At 41.8% G+C, this 13,900-nt stretch overlaps 1 non-coding gene across 1 annotated transcript; it reads right to left on the reverse strand.

Moving 5' to 3' along the window:
- Nucleotides 1-13,489: 13,489 nt before the first annotated feature.
- LOC145401150 (5S ribosomal RNA) lies at nt 13,490-13,608 on the reverse strand. The gene has a single exon (XR_013897562.1). It is a non-coding gene; the product is annotated as a 5S ribosomal RNA (ribosomal RNA).
- Between the last annotated feature and the right edge of the window lie 292 nt (nt 13,609-13,900).

Consider the following 13,900-nt stretch of genomic DNA (forward strand, 5'->3'; position numbering starts at 1 on the left):
TCAGAAATGTCAATCTGCGCTCTCCTCTCACAAGCAGTTTATGCTAATTGGAAACGCTTGTTTCCCCAGTTGTCACACTAGCTTTTTTTCGCGCGGTTTTCCCCTGTTTAGCGTCAGTTTACCGCAGGCTTTCAAAGTGACATTATGGCAAGTTCTAGCTCTTCTGAGTCAGTGCCTTCCAGCCGTCCGCAAAAGGGCTTTGTGACCTCAACCCCTTCTAAACCCTTACTAGGGAGTGCAAAGGGCCTGAGTGAGTCGGCTATATGCCGAGAGCTAATGAAAGCCTCTATGGACTATGGTAGTGATGTTGGTGTGTGGTTGAGTCCGAATCAGACACATTATCGTCCAGTGATGAGTTTGATGTGCAGGAAGAGCTCAGTGCTGTGCCTAGTACCTCGTCAGGCAAGGTTCCACAGCAGAAGGGAATGGAGTACGGCAAGGGGGCAAAGAGGAAGCAAAGTGGTGACCCCGGTTCCCAGTCATTGTACCCCGCAGGCTGGCCATTGTCCCCACACTCAGGTCAGGCCGCCGCCATTCCGCCTCGCTCCCCCAGCCCCATTATCTCTTCCTCATCGTCTGCTGTGATTTCTCCAGAGTCTTCAGAGTCTCCTTCACCACCTCGGAAGGGAAGTAGGCATCTGGTATTCGTAGAGGTTTCCGTAGGCCCCGTGTTCGTGCTGGCATGACTAGGAAAGTGTCTAGTAGTGGTAGTATTAGTCATAAGGTTTCTCGCACTAGGCAACTCACCACCCAGCCTAGTGTGAGTGACCTTGAACCTTCTCCCACTCTCCCCACCACCACCACCATCGCACATTCGCGACCTACCTCACCCAATGCCACACGGCCTGCCTCATCCACTGCCTCACCCACTGCCACACGGCCTGCCTCACCCTCCGATGCACCCACCCACTCCCAGCCTAGGCAGGGCACTCTGGACACCTTCGTGTGGTCTGAGGGCTCTGATTTTGTGCCAGAGGATCTGCCCTTTGATTCAAGTGGGTCTGGGATCCAGGCTGACTTCCCTGTCCCCGAGGGTGGTGAATGTTTGGACTACCTGTTGGCCTTCCTGGATGACAAAGTCATGCAGCATATTTATACCGAAACCAACAGGTACAAAGGACAATGTGCTGCAGTTTGTGACAGTGCAGGTGCCACGCCATCCATGTCTAGGATGGCATCATGGGTTCCTGTGACGATCTGCGAACTCTTTGTATTCATCGGTTTGATGCTTCTCATGCCACATAACTGGAAGCACAAGCTCGAGGAGTACTGGAGTGCTGACGACCTGTGCTCCACCCCCATCTTCAACAAGTACATGACTCGGGATCGTTTCAGGCAACTCATGACGTACCTGCACTTCGTTAACAACGATAAGCCTTCCCAGACTGACCCCCTATGGAAAGTGAGGGAAATCCTGAACTTGATCAAGAACAAGTTTATGAAGTACCTTCGGCCCCTCAAGAAAGTCGTTATCGACGAGTCCTTGGTTTTGTTCAGGGGCCGTCTTCGGTTCATGCAGTATATTCCTAGCAAACGCCACCGCTTTGGATTTAAGTTTTTCGTGGTGTTTGACTGCAAGACGAGGTTCATCCTAGACTTCGTCATGTACACCGCCAGCAACGAGGACTTGGACAAGACCGACCCCCTTGGATTCTTTGGCTCTGTGGTGAAAGTGCTTCTGGAAAAGTACTTCGGCAGGAATCATGTCCTGTATACTGACAATTATTATACAGCACCAAAACTCGCGAAGTACCTTTCAGAGTGCAGCGTCGGCTCCTGTGGCACTGTCAGGAGCAATAGGGCACACTACCCTGGCTTCCCCGAGGCTGCAAGATCTAAGCGGGGAGACGTGCACCTGAAGAAGTCCGCCAAGATGCTGGCGACACGGTGGCACGACAAGAGGATCGTCAATATGCTCACCACGGTACACAAGGGGGAAATCCAAGCCACAGGGACGGTCGACAGAAGGACTGGCGAGCCTGTGATGAAGCCTGATGCTGTAATTGACTACACCATCAATATGCGGCTGGTGGACAAGTCCGATATGATGATCGGAGAGATTGCCTGAGGAGGAACCGGCGCTGGTACAGGAAGGTGTTCTTGCACTTGCTGGATATGTGCAAGCTGAACGCCTTCATCCTGTATAAGATCAAGAACAGGAATCCAGCTAATTACTCTCTCAGGCGGTTTTCAAAGACTTGTGTTCACCAGCTACTTCAGCGTTTTGGACAGGTACTGCCATCAGGTCCCAGGCGCCACCCACAGACACGTCCAGACCGCCTACAGTGCCAGGACTACCTTCAGCGACACCGCCTCGAGCCATTGCCTAGCACTGCCAAGAGGGGGAAAGCACTGAGGAGGTGCTATGTTTGCAGCCACACCAACCGGCAGGAACGGACTTTTAGACGCACCTCCTTGCAGTGCAAAGAGTGTCAGATTCCCCTGTGCGCTTACCCGTGTTTCTTTGACTACCACAGCCTAAGTAAATTTTGAAAATAAGGGTGGAAATCTGTAAATAATACTGAGAGTGACAGTGATACTAGTGCTTAGTTTTCTTGTACGTACTGACAGTGACAGTCAGTTGAGTGTAAATTAGTGTATGTAGTTGTAAAAGTACTGACAGTGACAGTGATTTCAGTGTAAATTATTGTACATAGTAATATAAGTATTGACGGTGACAGTCACTCCAGTGTAAGAAGTTGTAAGCATTTATTTCTATTCTATGTTATGACAGTGACAGTTTGGTGTGTTGGAAATATTGTTTTTATAAGTAATGACAGTGACAGTGATGAATTAGGCACTCAACTGACAGCGACAGTGAAAGTGAGCGATAAAAATGAAGTGCGAGCGACCGACAGGAACGAGAATAAAGTGACGGGCGTAAGGCAGAATAAAAGCGCGCCGCGGTGGTCTTTATCATTCCCGCTTCACGTTACTGGCAGTGACAGTGAATTTTATTGCCGTAATAGTGACATGCGAGCCTTTGGGAAGTACTATGATTGAAAATAATGTAGTATACGTGTTTTTAGCTGTGAAAATGGAAATGTTTGTTGAGTGACGGGAAGACCGCCGCCGCGCTGCATGTCGGCCGTACGCTCCGTTGATTTTAGCCTTATTTTCAGTGCTTATTGTACAAATACGGATTCCAAACTACCTGTACGTTGTAGTATAAAGTTTACTGTGACAAAATGAGGCTGTGGTAGAGGGGAAACCGGGTTGCTGGAGGTGTGAAAGTGAAGATTTTGTTACCCAAATTTCCAAGTCTCCACAAGTCCTTGGGTAGTCCACGAAGGCTCAACACCTGTCTCTGGAGAAAGCTGAATGTAAGTACTATCTGCCATACCAAGTATAACGTTCTAGGGTTAATCTCTGATTTTTGGCTAATATTTTCCTATAGGTACTCAGACCGCGATCCAACCCCGCCACCCAGGGGGGGTCGGCTGTCCATGGCCGCGTTTTAGGGGTTAAGAGAATTTTTCTATTTGAATGTTGGACTGAAACAGGGATGTGTCATGTCTCCATGGTTGTTCAGTCTGTACATGGATGGGGTTATAAAAGAGATACAAGATAGGGCAGTGGATGTTGGGGCGGCTTTAATGAGAGAGGGCAACGTTTGGAAACTCCCTGTACTGTTGTTTGCAGATGATACTGTATTGTTAAGTGAAGATGAAGGGGATGCAAGGCTTGATGAATGAGTTTGGAAGAGTGTGCAAGAAATGGAATCTAAAGGTGAATGTAGGGAAGAGTAAATTTATGACCTTCAAAAGAAATGACGTCACTGGATGTACAGTACCTCAAAAAAGTATCAGAACAACTATGTGGTAAACAAACTGAAAAACCAACGATGTGATCCGAAAACACACCTGAGGTGAACGTATGATTTCAAAACTATCTGCCCCTAAGTACGGATACTTTCTTGAGGCACTGTACATGAGGTTGGATGATGATGAAATGGAAAATGTGAGTACATTTAAGTACTTGGCTATGAATAAGGATGGAAGTTTGGAGGATGAAGTGCTTGAAAGGGTACAACAAGGAAAAGGGGTTGCTGGTTCTTTGAAAGCAGTGATAAGAACTAGAGGCCCCCCGAATGGGAAAATCACACCAGCCTCGAGCCGATACATATCTAGCGCAGCTCGGAATATGACCTTGACCTTGGCCTACTTTCACCAATTTAGAACTTAGATTTTCATCCCTACTACACAGGTGTAAAATTTTGTGATGATATCTTGAGCGGCTGCGAAGTTATCATGCTAACAGACACACAGACACGCGGACAGACAGTCAAACTGAAAACAAGACTCGTAGGAGATTTTCATCCCTACTACACACCTGTAAAATTTTTTGATGATATCTTGAGCGGTTGCGAAGTTATCGCGGTAACAGACACACAGACCTTGACCAACTTTCACCAGTATTGAACTCATGATCTATTTTTTTTTTTTTTTTCCATACACACACCTGTGAGATTCTGTGATGATATCTTGAGCGGTTGCAAAATTATTGTGCTAACAGACACACAGACAGACAGACACACAGACAAATTGAAAACAATACCAACTTCGCTATTGCTGCTGGTGAACAGGGAAGTGTGCATGGAGGTAAAAAAGTCGCTGCATGACAGTATTGTAATACCAACTCTAACGTATGAAAGTGGAGCTTGGACCTTGCCGGAAGGACACAAGTCATGAGTGAGAGCAGTGGAAATGAGTTATTTGCGAGGAGCATGTGGAGCCACATGAAGGGACTGACAAATGAGGAAGTGAAGTAGCGTTAGGAGAAATACACTGAGGTGGTTTGGCCATGTGGAGAAGATGGAGAGCGAGAGACTAACAAGGAGAGTGTATGAGTGACGTGGAGTGGGGGAGAGGGAGGAGGAGACCAAAGATGAGATGGAGGGATGGAATGGAGAGGTATATGAGAGAGGGGTGCGTGAGCTGGAAGCAGGGTAGTGAAATGGCGGGGGACCGGGCGAGACGGAGACGATTTGTTTGTGGCCAACCCTTATGGGAGTAACGCGTCTGTCAATAGACGGACATATAGACGTCTAACGTTAGAGTCATGACATCACCCATACTAACCTCGGAAAAACAATGCACCTTTACCAAGTGCATATTCACCAGATCCATGACAAAATTATTACCGGTAACACATTTCAAAGTGTGCTATCCCACAAACTTATACTCCCTTTGGCAATGTACCACAAACAGGAGAAGTGATTCACTCCAAGCAGAGCTAAGCTGAAGGGGTTTACACAGTGTCCATATAAACAATATCTACCGTTATCTACCGCCTAATAGACCTCCGAGAGGAATAACGACGAGTTTGTGAGGCAGGATCGTCCTTACCTGAAACCTCGCTGTCTTTTGAAACCGTGCTTTTCACCCCACCTCAGAATGTAATGTGGTAGGTTCCAAAGGAACAGGGAAAGAAAAAGCGCGAAAAAGGAATAACTATCAATATCGTGTCATTGAAAAGAATCAGATTCTCAAACACACCACTGACGCCCCCAGAGACAGGCTGCACCTTACTGGCATAACCATCTGCAGTACACACACACTACATATAGACAAACTGTACTGTACGTCAAGTCGAGTATGAAAAATACTTGTCATTCGCTCGTCTGTACAGAATGCATTCAAGTTTTTCCCCCTCACTTCCATAACCTCTCTCATATTTTTGCGAATTAATCAAAGACAGAGCCATGTTAGACAAGTACACATTTAATGTCATTAAACATATAATGTCAGTTACACATATAATGTTAGTTAAGCATGATTGATTAATTTGCAAAAGAGAGAGAGAGAGAGAGAGAGAGAGAGAGAGAGAGAGAGAGAGAGAGAGAGAGAGAGAAATCTGGGTAGGTCAATGGGCCCATGCTTGATAATCCCCTCCCCACACCCTAATAATTCTTTAAGAACTTAATGCTACATAACACTTCTCAGGTATGCTTAACGTACGGTATGTAATTCATTGTTAGCCATAAGTTTATATGTAAAGAATTATGTTTTATATATGTGATATTATTTATTAGTCAGCAACTTAGTAAGTTCCCTTGGGACTTTCCCCTCCATTTTTCTGTATAAAAATGACAGGTGTACTCCAAATCCTTCACTTTTCTCCCCTATAGATGTGGATGCACGAAAGAGCTTGTGATAGTTTGTGTTTTCTTTTCCTTGTGGACATCAGCATATATATATATATATATATATATATATATATATATATATATATATATATATATATATATATATATATATATATATATATTGCCATGTTTGCAAACAACAGTAGTGAGGGTCCGGTCTTTTATTAAGCGGGTCTTTTCTGTCCTTTGTAAATCGGCACAATTTTAAATTTGTTCTTTTCCAGTCTGTTGGCAATTCTCATCTGTCCAATGAGCATTTGATATCACTGACTGGCCGCACCAGCTGATTTGTACATTCTTTTAAAATCCATCCAGCCACCCCATCTGGTTCCTTACTTTACTCTCGTTCAAATCCTTCATCAACTGTAGTAGGTATCTCCCTTCTCTCATCTAGCGTCTCCGTCAACTGTTGAGTCTTCACTTCTTCGTCTGGGTAATAAATTCATCTTCAATTATAAAACTAAGAGAGAGAGAGAGAGAGAGAGAGAGAGAGAGAGAGAGAGCAGAAATATTAACAGTAGTAGTAGTAGTAATAGTAGTAGTAGTACAATAGCGGTAGTAGTAGTAGTAGTAGTACCACCGTAGCGGTAGTAGTAGTAGTGAATAATAATAATACTAATAATAATATAATAACAATAAAAATAAATTTAATCGTCGATCTTTTTTTTTTTTTGCTTGTCAAAAGTGCCAGTTCTTCAGAACTAATTAGCGTTCAAAACCGCGAAAGAGCAACGCGATTATCGGTTACTCAGTTGCATTGGCACCATCGACAGGATCATATTTTTTGGTGAAAAGGAAAGTTTTGGACAGTCTTAAATGACTCCACATACGTAGACTACTTTAAAGACTGGGTAACAATAAATAATGTGTGTACTGCATAAGAAACGTGAAGCGAAATGATGCTCCCCTACTGCTTAAGGCTCTTAAAGACGCAGGGCATCATACTCGTAAACGCAGAGAAACACCCAAACGCATGGCGAGAAGAGATGATATTGCAGCTAGATATTCAGACTAACCAAACGTAAGAGCCTTGAAAATCATTAAACATAGTCTGAACTCAGTCCTGGATTTCACTGGGAGACAATGGGACTCAGCTAAGAACAGAGTAGTAGGAGGTCCACGAGGAAGACCAAGAATGCTTAACCGCTCCAATACATCCGATTCGGCTACTTATCTCTAGAAACGTTTCACTTATTAATAATTTTTAAAAATAAGACTGTTATGTGTCAATTTACGATTAATGTGTGCAATTCATGTTGGTCCACTTGGTCGAGCAGACCCGTCGACCGCACGGAAGTTAATGACCCTATAGGATCGTTCCATAGGTTTCTTCCACAGACAAAATGTTTGAGTTTCAGCATGGCATGTGCATTGTGAGACTGTCATGTATTGACAGGGATGCTGCGTGTTAGTACAGGCTGCCGCATAGAACTATGTGTCTCTCATATCAAGATATTTTTTTTATAAAAGAGAGGACTGTAGTTTCAAAGTGTAAGTGAGATGTGAGAGAAGTTTTGATGCAGCCTGTGATAATGCTGAAGCGGTTCTGTATGGTCCGCAAAGCACGAGGAGTATAATGGGTGTTAGGAAGACGGCCCATGATGGGCAGGCATAGAATATCACTAATCTAATAATGTTTACAGAGTAGGTAAAGTGTGTCTTTCTGTTGCCCACAGTCTGTCCCTGTACGAGTGCATTCAGTCCGGGAGTGCACTGCCTCTTGATGTCTTGTATGTGGCCCTTGAAGGTGAGTTCAATATCTTATTTGGTGGAGGGGATGTGTGACACATGTACATTTTTAAATGCCATGTTACAGGTGTATCTGTGCTAGTGCGTTTTTTTTTTTTTTTTTTTCCACAGAAGATGAGCAGAGGAAGGAAAAACAAATGTAAAAAAATCCATACAAGATTACAGGTGTGCTCCATTCATATATATATATATATATATATATATATATATATATATATATATATATATATATATATACATATATATATATATATATATATAAGTAACAGTTGGACTTGAATTGCCGTAGGTTGAAGTTTGGGATGAAACTAATTTGAGGAAGCGAGATCCAAAGAAATGCAGTTCTGGGAATGAATGAATATTGACAGGCAGAAGTTCTGCAATACGGCAGTGTGAGAGTCGCCATGTTGCTACCAGATGCCCGTGCAGCACAGGGGAAAGGATGGGAATGGCACAATGGATGCAACTTTGTCTGAGCATTTGCTATAAAATATCAGTTAAATAATGCAAGCGAGGCAATATTCCGTCTTGCTTGTACAGGAGGTAGCTCATTTGTAAATGCTGGGGTATTAATCTAGTATATTATAACAGTAGCCGTGTGTGTGTGTGTGTGTGTGTGTGTGTGTGTGTGTGTGTGTGTGTGTGTGTGTGTTCTTACCTTACCTAATTGTATCTTTACAGGAATGAGTCAAGCTCGTACTGTCCCGTGTCTTAAACCATATTTATCGTACATATCCTTAAATTTATGAATTGTTTTGGCACACACTATTTCATTCGGTAGTGCATTCCATTGATCAATTGCTCTGTTTGGGAAACTGAATTTCCTTACGTCTTTATCACCTCTCTTCTTATGCAGTTTTTTGCAGTGTCCTCTTACTGATGCTTCTCAATATGTTAAGTAATCATTTATGTCTATTTTCTCCTTTCCTGATATGCACTTATATAGCATTATTATGTCACCTCTTTTCCTTCTCTCCTGTAGTGTTGGTAGATTCAGTTTATTTAGTCTTTCTTCGTAGCTTAGGTCCCTTAAGCTTGGTATCCATCTTGTAGCGGCCCTTTGAACTTTTTCAATCTTGTCTATATGCTTTTTGAGATGAGGACTCCAGACTACTGATGCATATTCCAGGGTTGGTCTAATGAATGATGTTATTATCCTTCTTAGCATGTCTTCATTTATGTATGTGAATGCTATTCTCATATTTGCAAGCAGTGTATACATGTTCCGAACCTTCTCGCTGATGTGGTCAGCCGGAGATAGTCTGTTATTGATAATCACACCTAGGTCTTTCTCTCTTTCTGATGAGTATAGGGTTTTATTTCCTAACTTATAATCCCAATCAGGTCTTTTTCCACTTTTACCAAACTTGATTACATGACACTTGTCCACATTGAATTCCATTTGCCATGTACTACTCCATTCATGAAGTTTATTTAATTCTTCTTGTAGCTCTTTACAAGAGTCTGTGTTAGTAATTCTCCTTTGTATTTTTGCATCATCTGCAAACATATTCAGATAGCTCTCATTTCCAGTGTTACTGTTTATATCATTTATATACACTAAAAACATGATTGGTGCCAGCACTGAACCCTGTGGTACTCCACTAGTCACTTCTTTCCATGATGAGTAGTTTCCTCTTAGTACTGTCCTCATTTCTCTTTTTATGAGAAAGTCTTGCATCCAACAAAACAGTTTGCCTCGAATTCCTCCTTGATGGTACAGTTTCCATAAAAGTCTTTGGTGTGGTACTGTGTCAAAAGCTTTCTTGAAATCTAAATAGATACTGTCCACCCATCCTTCCCTTTCCTGTATTGTGTTTGTTACTCTGTCATAGTAGCTCAACAGATTAGTAACACATGATTTTCCTTTTCTGAAACCAACTTGTCTTTCTGTTATCATACTGTGTTCTTCTAGATGATTTACCCAAGCTTTTCTTATAAGTTTTTCTAATACCTTGCTTACAACACTGGTCAGCGATACTGGTCGGTAGTTGAGTGGATTTTGTCTATTTCCTTTCTTGAATAAGGGGACAATATTTGCTTTTTTCCAAATATCAGGTAGTTTACCTTGACTCAAGGATTTCTTGAAAATTAAAAATAATGGTTTACTTAACTCCTTTGCACATTCTCGTAATACCCAACATGAAATTTCATCAGGACCACTTGCTTTTCCTCTGTCTAATCTACTTAACTCCTCCTGTATTACTTTTTCTGCTATTTATATATCTGGTAGTGTGTGTGGACATGCGTGTTCCACATAGTCCCTCTCAAAATTTTTTCTTCTGTAAAAACTAATTGGAAATTCTTATTTAGTGTTTCACAAATATCTTTCTCTTGTGTATAAGTGATTCCCTCGTCCGTAATGGATTGTATTATATCTTTTACTTTGGTTTTGCTTCTGATATAGCTGTAAAACAGCTTTGGTTGATCACTACTTTTATTTATTATATCCTCCTCAAACTGTTTTTGGGCTTCCCTCCTTATTCTTGTACAGTCGTTTCTTGCCTGTTTGTAATTATTATACGCCCTTTCACTATTGTGTCTTCTGTATCTATTCCACAACAAATCTCTTCTTTCTTTTGATTTTTTACATTCTGTATTGAACCATTTCTGTATTTCTTATCTGCTTCTTTGTGCTGTGGGATGTACTTCTGGACTCCTGTTTCATAAAATTCACAAAAATTTTTATATACAGCATTTAAATCTTGTCCTCTAAGCTCATTTTCCCAATCAACTTCTAAGAAATACTTCTTTAGGTCTCGATAATTTCCCTTTTTATAGTTTAGGCTCTTTTTGTAACTGTCATTGCTGTTTGCTATGTCATATGCTATCCTGAAGTTATAATTTAGTACTGCATGATCGCTTTTGCCGAGTGGAGGGTGATATATTAAACTGTCAATATCATTTTCTTGTCTAGTAAATATTAGATCTAGCACTGAAGGTACATCAAGTCCTCTTTTTCTGGTGGTTTCCCTCACATGTTGCGTTAAGAAAAACTCTTGTACGAGATCCAGGAGCTTTTGGTCCCAACAGCTTTCTTGGCTATTTATATCTAGAGTATTCCAATTTATATTTGTATTGAAGTCCCCAGTTAGTATAATTCTTTCCGATTTCTCTTCCATTTTATGTAGCAATGATCTTATACTCTGAATTGTACTCTCTGTCAGGTCCTCATATTCGTCTCTTTCCCATGTGTTTGATCTGGGTGGCATGTACAAATTGGCTACAAATTTCTGTCTCTTCTCCATATATTGTATTCCTCTAAGTTTAGTATGTCATTGGATATCCTTGGTGTTAATTTTGTTTCAGTTAGGCATATTATTTGTGGTTCATTTTCTCTGACATAATCATTCATCTCTAGTAATTTAGATACCATTCCATCCACATTTGAGTACATCAACTTTATCATCTTGTTTATATACTTGTCATGACATGGTTCTACTACCTTCCTCCTTTTTCTTCCATCCTGTTTGTGTACCACTTTTGTACCTGCAATCCTATTACTTTGTAAAAAAAAAATTTCTTCTCCTCCTCTTCTGATCTTCCCTCATTTTTTGTTTTTGCTTCCTCCCTTTTCTCTTTCAGTAATTCCAGTTCCTCTTGTGTTAGGCATCTTTTTATCCATACATTTTTGAACTCTTCTTTTTCCATAAGATTCTTTGCATTGTTTATTATCTCTTCCACAGTGTTTACACTCTGGAAAGTCACCTTTAGAGGTCTTGTCTTGCTTTTCTAGTATTTTCCTAACCTTTTGTGTTCCTCTATGTCTTTACTACAGATTTCCTCTGATACTTCTTTCAGTAAGCTCATTACATTTGCCGTCTCCTCTTTGTCTCTTGTGATCTTGTTTTTAACTTCTTCCTCTTCTATACCAGTGATTACTATTGATTTGTTTTTCTCTACTGAATCTCTGACTAACTTTGGATTGTTTTGGATTATTCTTTTCACTTCCTTTTTAATGCTTTTTTCCTCCACCCTTGTTTCTAAGTGTGTGTGTGTATGTGTGTGTGTGTTTTGGGCAGCCGAAACTACACATTCAAATCGCACCAAAATTGGCACAGAATTCGCAAAAAATTCGCTGATGTGAAAAAACTTGGTCCCAGCACGATTGAAAAACTTTGACTATATTTAATAAGTGATCACATTTTGACAAAAAACTCCGCTCCTGGCGCCCGGCATAGGATCTCTGTAGAATTTTTCCCCACAGGTAGAACTACAGCAAAGTATTTCAGACTTGCGTTCGGACAATTTGGGTTCCATTCCAAAGCTGCAAATAACACGATCAATTGGTTAGCTGTAAAAAATCCAAGTGACAATGTTACACTAGAACAGCATCTAAGCGCGAGAGCCCTCTGCAGGAGCAAGAGCGAGGGGCCCGAAGGGCCCACGAGCACTTGTTATTTTTATGGCTTTGTTCTTAACTTCGTCTAGCGCCTCAGTGCAACCTCTCCACATCCACTACACAAGAGTGACCGATGTTCAAGCTGACAGCATACATGACTCCTGTAAATTATAGCTAACTGCTCGCCAGTGAAGAAGTTATGGATTCTGTACCGTAATCCAATTTTCGCTGTGGCGGTTTTAACAGGTCATCCAACTGTGGGTACTGTTAAGCGAAACACTGAGAATTTCAGCACTGTTAACCCGTCACGTCCCGACCACTTTCGCACCTACAACACCCCCCAGTCCTGACCATTTTTGCAAAAAATTTTTCTTGGCTAAAACCTCCGCTTTTGGTGAGAAACATCGAAAATTCATAGAGAAATCACTCACCTGAGGTTTAAAATACTCAATTCAGGTAGGAGTACCTCCTTACCTTACAGGGTTTTCTATCAGGCAGGCTGCAAAGAAAACGAGTTCTATGGAAGGATAACTATTCCACACCACTCTTAAACGGTATTTATTTATTTATTTGGTACGAATTTATATGTAGTACGAGAGTATATTGGTTTTCAAACAGTAATATAGGCATTATAAGCATTGTTTCACTCACTAACTCATTACCATTCCTGACCTTCTTTTGCCACATTACATGATCATCATTTCTGACTGTTTCTTCCTCTAATGCTATGTAAACTTTGTCCTCCACATTGTCATTGATTGGGGAATCACTCTGGCCCTGAATGTCTTTATTGGCCAGGTCACTGGTAACAGGTGAATTGCTGAGACAATGGCGTGTGGGGGGGGGGAGGTTATGCGGTGTAAGGCATTGTCCCTGCTTGGCATCTTGTAGAGGAATAGAGGAAGGTGTCCCGTGTATACGTACGAAAAATCACGCGCGAAAATTGAAAATTGTGCAAATTAGGGACCTTGCAATTGCAAAACGTACCAGTACGTCGACGGGACTGGCAAATGCAAAATGTTGCAACGTACCCATACGTCGACGGGACGTCTCGGGTTAAAGACAGGAATAGTGGTTGCACGAAGGTAATATAGCCCATTCAGTACCTGTCTGTTAGTAAATTCATTCACTCATTCATTGCCAGACGTCATGTATCCCAAATGGGGTGGCCATGGGCTCTGAGTTAATTGTTTTACAGGAAGGGGCACTAATCCTCCACCAAGCCCACTTGACACGTAGGGAGAACGTTATGCCAACAGCATCTGGTGTTCCCAGGCGGTCACCCATCCAAGTACTAACCAGACCCAACGTTGCTTAACTTTGCTGATCGGACGGGAAGCGGTGTACTCAACGTGGTATGGCCGTTGGCATAAAAACGGGGTGGCCAAGGGCTTAGAGTTAATTGTTTTACAGGGAGGGGCACTAATCCTCCACCAACCCCACTTGACATGTAGGGTTAGTAAATTACAGTGTGTGTATATATATATGTATGTATTTTATAGCATTGGATGAGACAGTATATTTTTGCTTCCATTTAGTGATCTTAGATAAGTCTTGATTTAGAAGACTGCTGTGCTGGGTTGGGAGTTAGAGATACCAAACTCTGAGTATGGGTGCTTAAATGTGAAAGAACTGTGAATCATTGAGTCATCTGCGTACTC

The sequence above is a fragment of the Coenobita brevimanus genome, chromosome 54, assembly GCF_032717465.1.
Source record: "Coenobita brevimanus isolate Jiangsu-jjx chromosome 54, ASM3271746v2, whole genome shotgun sequence".
Lineage (NCBI taxonomy): Eukaryota > Metazoa > Arthropoda > Malacostraca > Decapoda > Coenobitidae > Coenobita > Coenobita brevimanus.